The following is a 15,424-nucleotide window of genomic DNA, read 5'->3' as shown; positions in this document are numbered from 1 at the left end:
AAAAAAAAATAAAATTATATATATATATATATATATATATATATATATATATTGAAACTATATATATATATATATATAATTTTGAAACTACCCGATCAATTTGATGTCCTTTTTCAGAGGGTTGGGGAGATTTTTTCAGATCTCTTTAAAGGGATAGTTCACCCAAAAATGAACATTTCATTAACTCACCCTCATGTTGTTCCAAACCTGTATGAGTTTCTTTTTTCTGCTGAACACAAAAGAAGATATTTTAAACAATGTATGTAACCAAACAGTTGATGGGCCTCATTGACTTCCATAGTATGGAGGAAAAAAAACTATGCCATTGAGGCCCATCAATATGAAAGCATGTTTCTGCCACTGAATAAAAGATAAAAAAGGTATAATTATGAAATTTTATCTTGCAGTTCTGACTTCTTTCTCAGAATCGAGTGATATAAAGTCAGAATTGTGTGTTATAAAATCAGAATTGTGTGATATAAAGTCAGAATTGTGTTATAAAGTCAGAATTACGAGTTATAAAGTCAGAATTGTGTGTTATAAAGTCAAAATTGTGTGTTATAAAGTCAAAATTGTGTGGTATAAAGTCAGAATTGTAAGTTATAAAATCAGAATTGCATGATATAAAGTCAGAATTGCATGATATAAAGTCAGAATTGTGTTATAAAGTCAGAATTACGAGTTATAAAGTCAGAATTGTGTGTTATAAAGTCAGAATTGCGTGATATAAAGTCAGAATTGTAAGTTATAAAGTCAGAATTGTGTGTTATAAAGTCAGAATTGTGTTGTAAAGTCAGAATTGCGTGATATAAAGTCAGAATTGTGAGTTATAAAGTCAGAATTGTGTGTTATAAAGTCAGAATTGCGAGTTATAAAGTCAGAATTGTGTGTTATAAAGTCAGAATTGTGTGTTATAAAGTCAGAATTGTGTGATATAAAGTCAGAATTGCGAGTTATAAAGTCAGAATTGTGTTATAAAGTCAGAATTGTGTGTTATAAAGTCAGAATTGCGAGTTATAAATTCAGAATTGTGTTATAAAGTCAGAATTGTGTGTTATAATGTGAGAATTGTGTGATATAAAGTCAGAATTGTGTTATAAAGTCAGAATTGTATGTTATAAAGTCAGAATTGTGTGTTATAAAGTCAGAATTGCGTGATATAATGTGAGAATTGTGTGATATAAAGTCAGAATTGTGTTATAAAGTCAGAATTACGAGTTATAAAATCAGAATTGCATGATATAAAGTCAGAATTGTGTGTTATAAAGTCAGAATTGCGAGTTATAAAGTCAGAATTGTGTGTTACAAAGTCAGAATTGTGTGTTAAAAAAGTCACAATTGCGAGTTATAAAGTCAGAATTGTGTTGTAAAGTCAGAATTGTGTGTTATAAAGTCAGAATTGTGAGTTATAAAGTCAGAATTGTGTGTTATAAAGTCAGAATTGTGTGTTATAAAGTCAGAATTGCGAGTTATAAAGTCAGAATTGTGTTATAAAGTCAGAATTGTGTGTTATAAAGTCAGAATTGCGAGTTATAAAGTCAGAATTGCGAGTTATAAAGTCAGAATTGTGTGTTATAAAGTCAGAATTGTGAGTTATAAAGTCAGAATTGTGTTATAAAGTCAGAATTGCGTTATAAAGTCAGAATTGTGTTATAAAGTCAGAATTGTGTTATAAAGTCAGAATTGTGTGTTATAAAGTCAGAATTGCGAGTTATAAAGTCAGAATTGCGAGTTATAAAGTCAGAATTGTGAGTTATAAAGTCAGAATTGCGAGTTATAAAGTCAGAATTGCGAGTTATAAAGTCAGAATTGTGTGTTATAAAGTCAGAATTGCGAGTTATAAAGTCAGAATTGTGAGTTATAAAGTCAGAATTGTGTTATAAAGTCAGAATTGCGTTATAAAGTCAGAATTGTGTTATAAAGTCAGAATTGTGTTATAAAGTCAGAATTGTGTGTTATAAAGTCAGAATTGCGAGTTATAAAGTCAGAATTGCGAGTTATAAAGTCAGAATTGCGAGTTATAAAGTCAGAATTGCGAGTTATAAAGTCAGAATTGTGAGTTATAAAGTCAGAATTGCGAGTTATAAAGTCAGAATTGCGAGTTATAAAGTCAGAATTGTGAGTTATAAAGTCAGAATTGCGAGTTATAAAGTCAGAATTGCGAGTTATAAAGTCAGAATTGTGTGTTATAAAGTCAGAATTGCGAGTTATAAAGTCAGAATTGTGTAATATAAAGTCAGAATTGCGAGTTATAAAGTCAGAATTGTGTGATATAAAGTCAGAATTGCGAGTTATAAAGTTAGAATTGTGTGTTATAATGTGAGAATTGCGAGTTATAAAGTCAGAATTGCGAGTTATAAAGTCAGAATTGCGAGTTATAAAGTCAGAATTGTGTGATATAAAGTCAGAATTGCGAGTTATAAAGTCAGAATTGCGAGTTATAAAGTCAGAATTGCGAGTTATAAAGTCAGAATTGCGAGTTATAAAGTCAGAATTGCGAGTTATAAAGTCAGAATTGTGTGATATAAAGTCAGAATTGCGAGTTATAAAGTCAGAATTGCGAGTTATAAAGTCAGAATTGCGAGTTATAAAGTCAGAATTGCGAGTTATAAAGTCAGAATTGCGAGTTATAAAGTCAGAATTGTGTGATATAAAGTCAGAATTGTGTGTTATAAAGTCAGAATTGTGTGATATAAAGTCAGAATTGCGAGTTATAAAGTCAGAATTGTTTTATAAAGTCAGAATTGTGTGTTATAAAGTCAGAATTGTGTGATATAAAGTCAGAATTGCGAGTTATAAAGTCAGAATTGTGTGTTATAAAGTCAGAATTGTGTGTTATAAAGTCAGAATTGTGTGTTATAAAGTCAGAATTGCGAGTTATAAAGTCAGAATTGCGAGTTATAAAGTCAGAATTGTGTGTTATAAAGTCAGAATTGCGAGTTATAAAGTCAGAATTGTGATATAAAGTCAGAATTGTGATATAAAGTCAGAATTGCGATATAAAGTCAGAATTGTTTTATAAAGTCAGAATTGTGTGTTATAAAGTCAGAATTGTGTGATATAAAGTCAGAATTGCGAGTTATAAAGTCAGAATTGCGAGTTATAAAGTCAGAATTGCGAGTTATAAAGTCAGAATTGCGAGTTATAAAGTCAGAATTGCGAGTTATAAAGTCAGAATTGTGTGATATAAAGTCAGAATTGCGAGTTATAAAGTCAGAATTGTGTGTTATAAAGTCAGAATTGTGTGATATAAAGTCAGAATTGCGAGTTATAAAGTCAGAATTGTTTTATAAAGTCAGAATTGTGTGTTATAAAGTCAGAATTGCGTGATATAAAGTCAGAATTGCGTGATATAAAGTCCGAATTGCGAGTTATAAAGTCAGAATTGCGAGTTATAAAGTCAGAATTGCGAGTTATAAAGTCAGAATTGCGAGTTATAAAGTCAGAATTGCGAGTTATAAAGTCAGAATTGCGAGTTATAAAGTCAGAATTGCGAGTTATAAAGTCAGAATTGCGTGATATAAAGTCCGAATTGCGAGTTATAAAGTCAGAATTGCGAGTTATAAAGTCAGAATTGCGAGTTATAAAGTCAGAATTGCGAGTTATAAAGTCAGAATTGCGAGTTATAAAGTCAGAATTGTGTGATATAAAGTCAGAATTGTGAGTTATAAAGTCAGAATTGTGTGTTATAAAGTCAGAATTGTGTGATATAAAGTCAGAATTGCGAGCTATAAAGTCAGAATTGTGTTATAAAGTCAGAATTGTGTGTTATAAAGTCAGAATTGTGCGTTATAAAGTCAGAATTGTGTGTTATAAAGTCAGAATTGTGTGTTATAAAGTCAGAATTGCGAGTTATAAAGTCAGAATTGTGTGTTATAAAGTCAGAATTGCGAGTTATAAAGTCAGAATTGTGATATAAAGTCAGAATTGTGATATAAAGTCAGAATTGCGAGTTATAAAGTCAGAATTGTTTTATAAAGTCAGAATTGTGTGTTATAAAGTCAGAATTGTGTGATATAAAGTCAGAATTGCGAGTTAGAAAGTCAGAATTGTGTGTTATAAAGTCAGAATTGTGTGATATAAAGTCAGAATTGCGAGTTAGAAAGTCAGAATTGTGTGTTATAAAGTCAGAATTGTGTGTTATAAAGTCAGAATTGTGTGTTATAATGTGACAATTGTGTGATATAAAGTCAGAATTGTGTTATAAAGTCAGAATTGCGAGTTATAAAGTCAGAATTGTGTTATAAAGTCAGAATTGTATGTTATAAAGTCAGAATTGTGTGTTATAAAGTCAGAATTGCGTGATATAATGTGAGAATTGTGTGTTAAAAAAGTCACAATTGCGAGTTATAAAGTCAGAATTGTGAGTTATAAAGTCAGAATTGTGTGTTATAAAGTCAGAATTGTGCGTTATAAAGTCAGAATTGTGTGTTATAAAGTCAGAATTGCGAGTTATAAAGTCAGAATTGTGTGTTACAAAGTCAGAATTGTGTGTTAAAAAAGTCACAATTGCGAGTTATAAAGTCAGAATTGCGTGATATAATGTGAGAATTGTATGTTATAAAGTCAGAATTGTGTTGTAAAGTCAGAATTGTGTGATATGGTCAGAATTATAACAGTCAGAATTGCGAGTTATAAAGTCAGAATTGTGAGTTATAAAGTCAGAATTGCGAGATATAAACTATCAATTCTGAGAAAAGTCTTTTTTTTTTCCCTCAGAATTGAACTTTATAACTCGCCATTGAGAGTTCATATCTCACAATTCTGTGAAAAGAAGTTGTGATTTTATGTCCCACAATTTTTACATTATAACTCACAATTCAAATTTATTTCTCGCAATTGTGAATTTATATCTTGCAATTCTGAGAAAAGAATTATGTGATAGAATGTAATATCATGATTGAAAGATAAGGTAAGATTATTGAAGACAATCAAACAGGAAGGAGGACATGATGAATGCAGGAGTATATAATACTAAACAGTTTTTTTTCCTAGTAAATGAGCCTGTAGTCAAGCTAGTTGAGACTAAAGCACTTGCTGTTCCACTTGATAACATTTAGTCTAAAATTTCAAGTGCTCATCTTACAGTATCTGATGGTTCAATTCCCTCAGCTTGTATCATTTTTCAGACTTTCCGGATTGAAATATGCTCAGTATGTTAATCTTAGCAACTGTTACAAAATTCTTAACAAAACACAAGGTGTTAAAACGAGACACAGCCAATCCACTTACCAGAAAGCTGTATGTGTGTGTTCTTTTCAGGACTGATGTTGCCGGTCAACTATCTGGCCAGGGCTCACCCTCTCAATTAACCCCAGACTATTGGCTCTGTTTGCTGGTGAAACATTCATCAGATGGTTTAATAATTGAACAGTCAGCAGCTTGAGACCCATGAGTTATCGAAGGACTGAACACTGTACACTTGTGCTTCTGCATAAACACATCAGCGCCGCAGAGTTCAGCCAAATATGGAGGGATCATTAGCCAAATAGCTTCACAAAGGCACAATGTGTGGCTTGGGTAATGAACTTCATAACAAAAATTAGTGCATATTAAAGTTCTGAAACATTTATGAAGTTGTCCCAGTTACATAAATTAAACATTATAAAACATGTCAGTGAACCAATCTTTTCAAAATGCCAGTGGTGTCTTTAATAGTCAGGAAACAATCCAAAAGGGCTCAAATAAAATACAATTTGGAAAAATAGTGCTATTTTAGTATCATTGAGGTACTATTTTAGTTTTTATTAATATTTTGAACCAGAAAAAGCTTTGCTTGTGAGTTCAAAATAATGACATTACATGCCATTTAGACTGCAATGCATTTAATACTACTTTTTTATTTATTTCTCCACCCCCATGTATTCAGGGCAGACTCAGTGGAATGAAGATACTTTTGGAAGCCATTTACGCTTGAGTGGAGGAGAGATGTGCACTTGGCACACTATGTTTTTTTTTTTTAAATTAAACTGTCTGCCCCCTAGTGCATTAAAGATTGTCACTATGTAATTCCCCTCCTTAAAAACAAAGCAAGGCTGAAAGGTTTGACTGCACATGTTCCCTAATAAGGAAGACACAAGTTAATCCAGTAGCCAAAACAAATCCGGTACCGTGTTTCCTTTTAGAGGTAATGAAAATGGAATAATAAATGCAAATGCGAGAAAAAGCGTAACGTGTTCTGAAGGGTTGTTGCTGGGAAAGCAGGGTGGGGGTTTTGTATGACGCAAACGGGACGGAATAATTATTAAGTCTATTTATGGAAGCACAAAGATGGAAGCCACTCAAACTGCACTTCTGAAACATCCCTGTGGGTTCTCGTTTTCAATTAATCAATTTGGGTTTAATGTGATAACTGTAATAGGCAAAGAATCCTAATGAGTTTGGAGCTCAAAGGCGACAGCACGAAAAAGCACTCAGTTATTTAGCCTCAAAAATGGGTAGCTTTCTGCAATTAAGAATTTAAGGGATAGTTCACCACCTAAAAAAGATACTGTCATCATTTACTCACCCTCATTGTGTCTCCAACACAAATGACTTTGTTTTGTAAAGTAAAAAAAGGAGAAATTCTGAAAATTATGCAATTATAATGAATGTTGACTGGAGCTTTCAAGCTTCAAAAAAGACAAAATGAAGTGGATAAAGATAACAATAAAAAATTAGAAATTAGAAAAATTATTAATGGAAAATAAACTCCAGCCCAAGCTTTACTCACCCTCAAGCCATTCTAGGTGTATATGACTTTCTTCTTTCTGATGAACACTATCAGAGTTATTTTAATAAATATCCTGACGCATCCGAGCTTTATAATGGCAGTGAAGGGGACCAATGAGTTTGAACCTCAAAAAAGCACATTCATTTATCATAAACATACTCCAAGCATCTCCAGGGGGTTAATAAAGGACTTCTGAAGTGAAGAGATGCGTTTTTGTAAAATAAAAATATCCATATTTAACAAGTTACCAAGTAAAATATCTAGCTTCCGCCATATTCAACGTAAGCAGAAAGTGTAAAACTTCTTGCAGTTCACAAAGCTATGTCCTATGCCTTCCCTATTCAACTTACAGAAAAAGTGTAACTGATGCAACGCCAGTTTACGCTTTCTTTTTAAGTTGAATACGTAAGGCGGTGTGGCAGAAGCTAGAAATTTTACTTCATAACTTGTTAAATATGGATTTTTTTTTTACACAAACGTATCGCTTCGCTTCAGAAGGCCTTTATTAACCCCCTGGATCCGTACATTTATGACGGATGGAAGTGGATGGAAGCACTTTCTTCAGCTCATACCCGCTGATCCCACTCACCGCCATTATAAAGCTCGGATGCGTCAGGATATTTATTAAAATATCTCCAAGAGTGTTTATCAGAAAGAAGAAATTAATTTATACCTATGGCTTGAGGGTGAGTAAAGCTTGGGCTAATTTTCATTTGAAAGTGAATTAATCCTTTAAAATTTATTGTTATTGAATGTAACTTAATGATTGTAGAAAATACAAAATCTATTCTGCTGCATTTACTTTTTTTTTTTTTTTTACAGTGAACGCGACGAAGATTAAATAATGACAAAATTATCATTTTGAATGAAGTATTCCTTAACCCTATATCATCTGATATGCAAATTCCTAAGTTATACAAAGTTCTGTCATGAAACTCTAGATGGCGCAGGCTGATAGGTCTTCAACTCAATCTGCTTGCAATCACATCATTCTCTATAGGTCACAGCTGATTGATTCCTGCTGTGTGAATGGCCAATGGGCTTGCTGCTGGTCAGCATTTGCTGTAGTAGCTGCAGCTTGCTTCAGAAACCCTCCTCCTTCCCCAGCTCCACCTGTATAGATATGCTAATTCATGTATTCTATATTGTACAGCAGCAGCATGTCTTACTTGTTCTGCAGCAGCAGCAATAACAGCAGCAGCATAGCAGATCTATTCCTCCAAGACCAAACATATCAACATTGTCATTTCCATTACAATGCTAAACACTCCGAGAGTTGTCATGACAGAACTATAAACATGATCAAAACTGAAGAAAAAAAAAAAAAAAAACATACTACATGGCTTCTCTCATCTGATTGAAAGTTTATACATTTTATTGGGAGACACAGAGTGATAGTAAAATGCATATTTATATATTTTTATGTAAGTAGTCTGCTATACAGGTATATTACATTATAAGCTATCTGTCATGATCACAAGTTGGAGTGCCCTATTTAGCCACCAGAGGGCACTCCAACCTGGACTGTACCTCACCACACTTTTGGACTTCATTTCCCATAACCCACTTCCCGGACTCAGTATCCCGTTCATTGAACTTCATCATTAGTGTCTGTCTATTTATACCTGGTTTGTTTCTGTTTTTGTGGTTTCATTTACGGTCACCGGCTTCTGTTGTTGTGTTCTTTGTTTTTGTATGTACTGTTCTATGGAGTTTGACCCTTGCCTGTCTTTGGATTACGTGTTTGGATTACCCCATTAAAGCTGCATATGGATCTTACCTTCTTGTCTCTATGCCCTCTGTGACACTATCAGAATTTCATCTTACTTTTTGGCCATATGAATATCAGCATCTGAATAAAATTGCATTTGAATAAAAATATTTTGGTAAATATATTGAGTATCATATATATATATATATATATATATATATATATATATATATATATATATATATATATATATATATATATATATGTATATATGATACTCAATAACAAAAAAATACATATGTAAACTTCTTTTTTTAGATTTTAGTTTCAATAAACTGTTGCATTTTTTTTTTAATTACTTTTTAGACTATTATTTTCAGACTTTATAGGGTTAAAGTACTTTTCTCAGTACAATGTAATCTTTAAAAAATTAGAGATTCAAAGACCACCAAACAGAGACTTTATCTTTCTCAGGTAGTGCATCATGAATGGATGTTTAGAGCAGATGGATTCATTCTCATGTTGTGTTTTACCTGAGGGTGAATGTTGTGCTGAAGGTGAGGTCAGTTTATTTACAGCTAGGATGAACTAGGCCATGTTGCTTTTTAAAGAGCACATGCGGTACATATGGTATGACCTGTGTGTGTGTGTGTGTGCTTGTGTGTGAGTCTGGAGGAGAACGAGAGAGGAGAGAGATATCCGATTTTCATCAATGGCCCATATCAGTGTGTTGTGCAGGCATCGGTTTGCACTCGAGCAATTAGGGAGCAAATCCCCTCATGGTTTAACCATTAGAGCAAATGATGTGAATGTGATACCCAACACCACTGAACTGCTAGTGCACCCTCGTTTCATCAGGTTCTGTACAAATGTAAGTACACGGCCTGAATTATGTCAAACTAATGAATATGAGAGCTAGATTTCGAGTTTCAGACAGACCATAATACAGGCAAAATGTCTCTTATGACATGGCCCAGTAAACAACCACCTAAAAACAACCAGAACACACAAGAAACCAACAAGAAATGGCTGACAAAAAGATTTTAACCACCACTCAAAATTTCTAAAGAAATATAATAGGAAGGAAAGAGGCAATTGTTTTTTATTTACAACTTTAAAGGGATACTTTGGTTTCACAATTCTCTAATCATTTACACACCCTCATGCTATCCCCAATGAACTTTCTTTCTTCAGATGAACACAAATATTTAGATAAAAAATACATCTCTGTGAGTCCATATCATGCAAGTGAATGGGTGCCGGTTGAAAATCCACACACAGCAATCGTGACAGCAATTCATACGACCCCAGTGGATAAATCTTTGTCTTCTGAAGCAAAATGATAGGTGTGTGTAAGAAAAACAGTAATGTTTCATGTGAGAAGTAACGCTGAAGTTTCACAACGCACTTACTGTACGTCCCGTATCACAAAAGCAGAGGTCCTTTGAATGCTTGTATGATAGACTGGAAGCAATGAATCACAGTTAAAAGTTTAAAACATTAGAATTTTTCTCACGCACACTGTCGTTTCACTAAAGAAGACATTGATTCATCCACTGGGGTCATTTGGATTACCGTCCCGATCGTTTTGTGTGGTTTTTCACGCGTTAACCAAGCGGAACCCATTCACTTGCATTATATGACTCACAGGGATAATTTTCCTGAAAATCTTTGATTGTGTTTACCTGAAGAAAAGAAGTCACAGATGGCATGAGAGTGAGTAAATGATGAGAGAATTTTCATTTTTGGCTGAACTATCCCTTTAATACACTTGAAAATATAATATATCTTAGAACTTAAGTGTCTTTTAATACAAAGTAGGAGAGAACTTTTCAGTTAAAGGGATAGTCCACAAATAAAACTCAATTACTGAAACCTGTATGCATTTCTTTCTTCTGCTGAAGATATTTTAAAGAGTGTTTATGTTTTGTTTGTCTATATATTGGGAGTCAATGGGAACCAATACTTTTTAGCTACCAAAATATCTTGAAAATGTCTTCTTTTGTGTTCTACAGAAGAAGAAGAAATCATACAGGTTTGGAAAACATTGAAGGTGAGTAACTGAATTTTCATTTTTGGTTGAGCTACCCTTTAATCCACTTGAAAACATAATATATCTCAGAATTGAGGTGTCTTTTAATACAAATTAGGAGAGTAACCATACCAGTCTTAGGTATTTTCAGTTAAAGGGATAGTCCACCCAAAAATAAAAACTCAATTACTGACACTGATGCTGTTGAAAACTTGTGCATGCATTTCTTTCTTCTGCTGAAGATATAATAGTGTTGATATAACATTATTCTTTGTCCATATAGTGGAAGTCAATGGAAACTTTTTAGCTACAAAAATTTCTTGAAAATGTCTTTTTTGAAGTAGAAGAAATCATGCAGGTTTGGAACAACTTGAGGGTGAGTGATTGATGATTTCCATTTTTAAGGTGAACTATCCCTTTAAGTATAAACTTTATCTCAGTTCTTCTACAATTTTCCTAAAATTTCTTAGAAGAAAAAAAAAAAAAAAAAGTTATAGTAAGAGTATAGAGCTCTAAAATGATAAATCAGATCTCTTGTATCATTTTCCTCTATGAGAATCTACTAAACAACTACTGCCCTCTTCTGTCCTCAAGAGAGACCTTCACATTGTGCTCATATGTAAGACTTAGCCCAGACTCAGCATTTCAACCTAAAGCGAAGTTTCTTTATCATCCTCAGCTTAAGCTCCCTGGATTTTGGCTTCTTTACCTGTGCTAAGGAGGTTGTTTGATGTCAGCTTAAAGCTACAATTCTAATATCAGCTATTCTTTGAATAGATCAGGTTGAATGTTGAAGTCCTAAACCTGCAGTTCTCTTTCACTCCCTGCTTTGCTTTGAAATCTGATTTGTCAGGGTTTGTGTTGAAGATGTGAGTTCATCATTAATAAAATAAAAGCGGGGTTTGGATCAGGCGTTGTTGATCTTGCTTTGTCAACTAAAGCTGTTCACTCTGACTGACAAGCTTTTGTAATTACTATAAATGAAACAGTTTTCCAAACACTGAGCATTTTATATCTTACTTAGCTAGTAGTTGTGTCAACAGTGCACTATTTTAGTACTTGGAAAGCCCCAAAGTGTGTTTTGTAAGTCTTGGCAAAGAGAACGGTAATGATTAGACATCTCTGATTGATAAGCTTATGTGAAATCTATAAACGAAAGAGTTTTCCAAACACTGAGCAATATCATAATCTTAAGATGACTGAATCACATATGATACAGAGTACAACTTGTGTGAAATTGCTTTAAGGTACAGTCATCATTTGCTCACCCTCATGACTTTTTTCTTTCTTTCTGTCAACATAACTCAGAAACAAACAAACAAAAAAAAACAATTCTCAATCATCCCTGTTAGATATACGGGTTTGTAAAGACATGAGGGTGAGTAAATGATGTTTTTAACATAATGTACTACCTAATAACCCTTTCAGTATAGGCCACAGGTGTTCATCTGAAAGTGTTTGCGCGTGTGGGATTGTTAACAGAGTGTTTGAGAGCTCAATATGGCATTTGTTTGGTGTTCAAATGAGGTTTAGGTTAGTAATGGGTTTGCGGGAAATTGCAAAACATTTTGACTCTTTAAAGAAACTTGCAAGCCAACTGGCAGCAGATGCTAGTTTCACTTAGTATCTGTTTCTACAATCATCATATCTATCTCATATCTTAATCTGTAAACTGGCAATACTGAACATCACTCATCACCATATCAAACCCCATGTCTAATCCTTACTGTTCTCTTTGCCAAGATTTACAAAACACACAGTTTACAAAACACACTTTGGGGCTTTCCAAGTTCTAAAATAGATTACTGTTGACGCAACTAGTAGCTAGTAAAATGCTAGGTTGTATATAAAATGCTATAAAATGACTATGAAATATATAAAATGACTGCTCATTATGCCCATCTCCAACTGAACAATCATATCCAAACCCAGATCTTTCCAGTTCCTTGTTTCTCTCAGTTGCCTGCGTCTTTTCATGGGAACATGCACAGATGTGACAGGCACAGAGTGTCTAACTCAAAACAAATGCCTTCATTCCAAGGACACAGCAAATCCTTTACTTTCACTCTTTAAATAACAGCATTGCACAGTATGATTTCTCCAACAAACACATTAAAAATAAGTATTATATAAAAACTTTATCTGCTGAACTTTCTCACCTTGAAGAAGCTGTGAATCATGTATATCTGTGTGTGCTATCAATGGACAGATGGCATTTGGCTGGAGACCTGAAGATGCCATGTCATGACAGGACATACCTAAATCCAGGGTCCACTCGCCAGCATCCTGATGAATGGAGAAATGTTTCTCACTATCTGTCCATGTGTGGAAGATTCCTAATCTTGTAGTTTTCTTAGCCAATCAGAATCATTTTAACCTAAGTAATGACGTAGTTAGTGGACTTTGTTAGAGTATAATTGTTGTGGAAATGTGAATGTTGCTTTTCAAATTCTTGGATATCATCAAAAATGTCTTAATTTGTGTTTCGAATATGAACAAAGGTCTTACACATTTGGAAGGTACTTAGAGGGTAAGTTCACCCAAAAATTTCAGTCATTGATTACTCACCCTCATGTTGTTCCATACCCATAAGACCTTCGTTCATCTTCAGAACACAAATTAAGATATTTTTGATGAAATCCGTGAGTTTTTTTTTTATCATCCATAGAAGGCAACGAAATTACCACATTCATGGTCCAGAAATGTAAAAACATGGTTAAAAGTGACTTAAAACATTCAACCTCAAAGCAGAACTACTTTTTTTACCTTCATAAATAGTTTTCTAAGTCCTTACGATGGTTAATTGACTTGTAGTGGTGTGTTTGAGGCGTGCACCCGACACAATCTCGTCTCATGTTCACGTTCACGCGAGAGTGACAAAATGCTTTACGTTAATTCAAAAACAATGTATATATTATGACTTTATAAGACAATTTTGAAAATTTCCCACCTCCATCGAGTGTACTGTATTTGCAAATTACCCACCTCCTCTTTCTTGTACTGTATTTGCAAAACTACTGCGCTGGTGAGCGTTGTAGTCGTAGTCCAAAGCTACGCTTGGAGTATTTACGACAGTGTGATTCACTGAAGAAACCTGTAGGGGGAGCTTCGCGAATCTTACTGAGTTCCGCTTTAATGTTTTGAAGCGACAAGAATACTTTTTGTGCGCAAAAACAAAACAAAAATAACAACTTTATTCAACAAATTTGTCTCTCCCCCGTCATTCTCCTACTCTATTTATGTCCAGCAGGTCCGTTTTCTTAGTCAGAACAGCTCAGTATTCTTTGTTAAACATAACATTATGCAGAGAATAATGTTTAGCTTTTTATTTATTTTGTTATGTTGCTAAAATTGAAAACTATGAATTGTACATATCACCATTCAGTAATCAAATCAAATTTCTTTTTCATTTTATCCTCATCCAGCGTAATATTAATTCATTTGGGTAATTCATTTAAAAACCTTAAATATGTCATCAACCCCTAAGAGTAGACTTGGCAGCAAAATATTGTTTTAATATAAACAATAAGGCTAATCTGATCAATTACAAAGAAGAGTGTCTCTACTGTACCTTATCTGTTTTCTTCAGGTAAACATGGAACCGTTTGAAAACCGTTGTCTTGAGAAATATGTGATGAAACCAGGGGTCAATTCGAACACTCATATTAATAATTTCTTGAGAAAAGGAAGTAAAGACACTTGAATTGTTTGTGATGATTCTGACCTTCCAAGGAAGTGCCTGTTGCATGCCTGTTCTAGCATTAACAGAAATCTTTTGACAGCCACATTTGGGACCTTTTTCACCAAAAATGCTTCAAACTAGAAAAAAATGATCTGTCAAAAAAGTTCATTGTGTTCTCCTGTGATCAAACTCACCTATCAACTCTTGATATAATGGTTGTTGTGATCATTAAAGACAGATAAGTAGATGGTGATGTTTTGATTGATGTGAGTTTAAAGACTCTTCTTGGCAAATGTGTGAAGTATGAGAAATCGTTGGAATGAAATTCTAGGAGACAGTTACGAGATTACTGACGTGTTTCTCGGGAAACAAACAAGACGTGGATGACTTCCATTTGTGCTTCAACTCATCTGAAAAATGTCATGTACTTTTTAATAAGTAGCCTATATTAACTTATTACTTTTAAGTAGGCTCGATGTAGCAAGGTAAGGAATGATTTGTATACTTTTCATTCTTTTTTACATAGGCTGTTTCTAATGGAAAAAACACTGTGATAACCAAATGAAAACTAATGCCCTTGGGTGAAAACAGACATATTCAATGTCACAAAATATTTCTTAACTTCTGTTAATTTATTACTAAAGTTATAATTTAACACAGGGTTGGTAAGCTGGAACAGTGTTAACAGACTAGATTCAAGAATTTAAAACAAAAACAGAAAGAAAAAAAAAATGCTATATAAAAAAGCCAGGCAGAACTCAACATACGCCTATCATACACTCTAAAAATACTGTGTTAAAAACAACCCAAGTTGGGTTGAAAATAGACAAACCCAGCAAATGGGTTGTTTTACCCCAGCGGTTGGGTTAAATGTTTGCCCAACCTGCTGGGTAGTTTTATTTAACTCAACTATTGTTTAAAAATTACTGTATTTCTTGCTTACAATGAACACCCTAAAAAATGCTGGGTTAAAAACAACCCAAGATGGGTTAAATATGGACAAACCCAGCAGTTGGGTTAAATGTTTGCCTAACCTGCTGGGAAGTTTTATTTAACTCAACTATTGTTTAAAAATTACTATATGGCTGGGTTGAAATGAACCCAAAATAGGTTGGAAATGAAAAACCTCTAGTAATTATGACTATAACAATAAACATTTATTTATAAGCAATTTAATAAATGTTTATTTAATTATTATTTATTAAACCTATTAATAACTGTTCATTTATTAAACATTAATAAATGTTCAATTAATTTTAAGCGAGCAATATAGTAATTTTTAAACAC

The 15,424-nt window shown here is 33.4% G+C and overlaps 1 protein-coding gene and 1 long non-coding RNA gene across 2 annotated transcripts in view; one reads left to right on the top strand and one right to left on the bottom strand.

Moving 5' to 3' along the window:
- Positions 1–108: 108 nt before the first annotated feature.
- Positions 109–12,727, bottom strand: LOC137028590 (uncharacterized). Its single transcript, XR_010896177.1, has 3 exons — positions 12,615–12,727; positions 5,233–5,335; positions 109–226 (listed from the first exon to the last, which is right to left on the bottom strand). It is a non-coding gene; the product is annotated as an uncharacterized lncRNA (long non-coding RNA).
- Positions 12,728–14,502: 1,775 nt separating this feature from the next.
- The window catches only part of ggt5b (gamma-glutamyltransferase 5b), a 31,099-nt gene continuing 30,177 nt past the window's right edge, over positions 14,503–15,424 (top strand). The window contains exon 1 of the mRNA XM_067397564.1: positions 14,503–14,622. The gene's annotated coding sequence lies outside the window, so the exon portion shown is untranslated. The remainder of the gene's footprint in view (positions 14,623–15,424) is intronic.

Source organism: Chanodichthys erythropterus, chromosome 10, assembly GCF_024489055.1.
Source record: "Chanodichthys erythropterus isolate Z2021 chromosome 10, ASM2448905v1, whole genome shotgun sequence".
Classification (NCBI taxonomy): Eukaryota; Metazoa; Chordata; class Actinopteri; order Cypriniformes; family Xenocyprididae; genus Chanodichthys; species Chanodichthys erythropterus.
The sequence above is the reverse complement of the archived record's forward strand: the minus strand, read 5'-3'. Positions and strand labels throughout refer to the sequence as shown.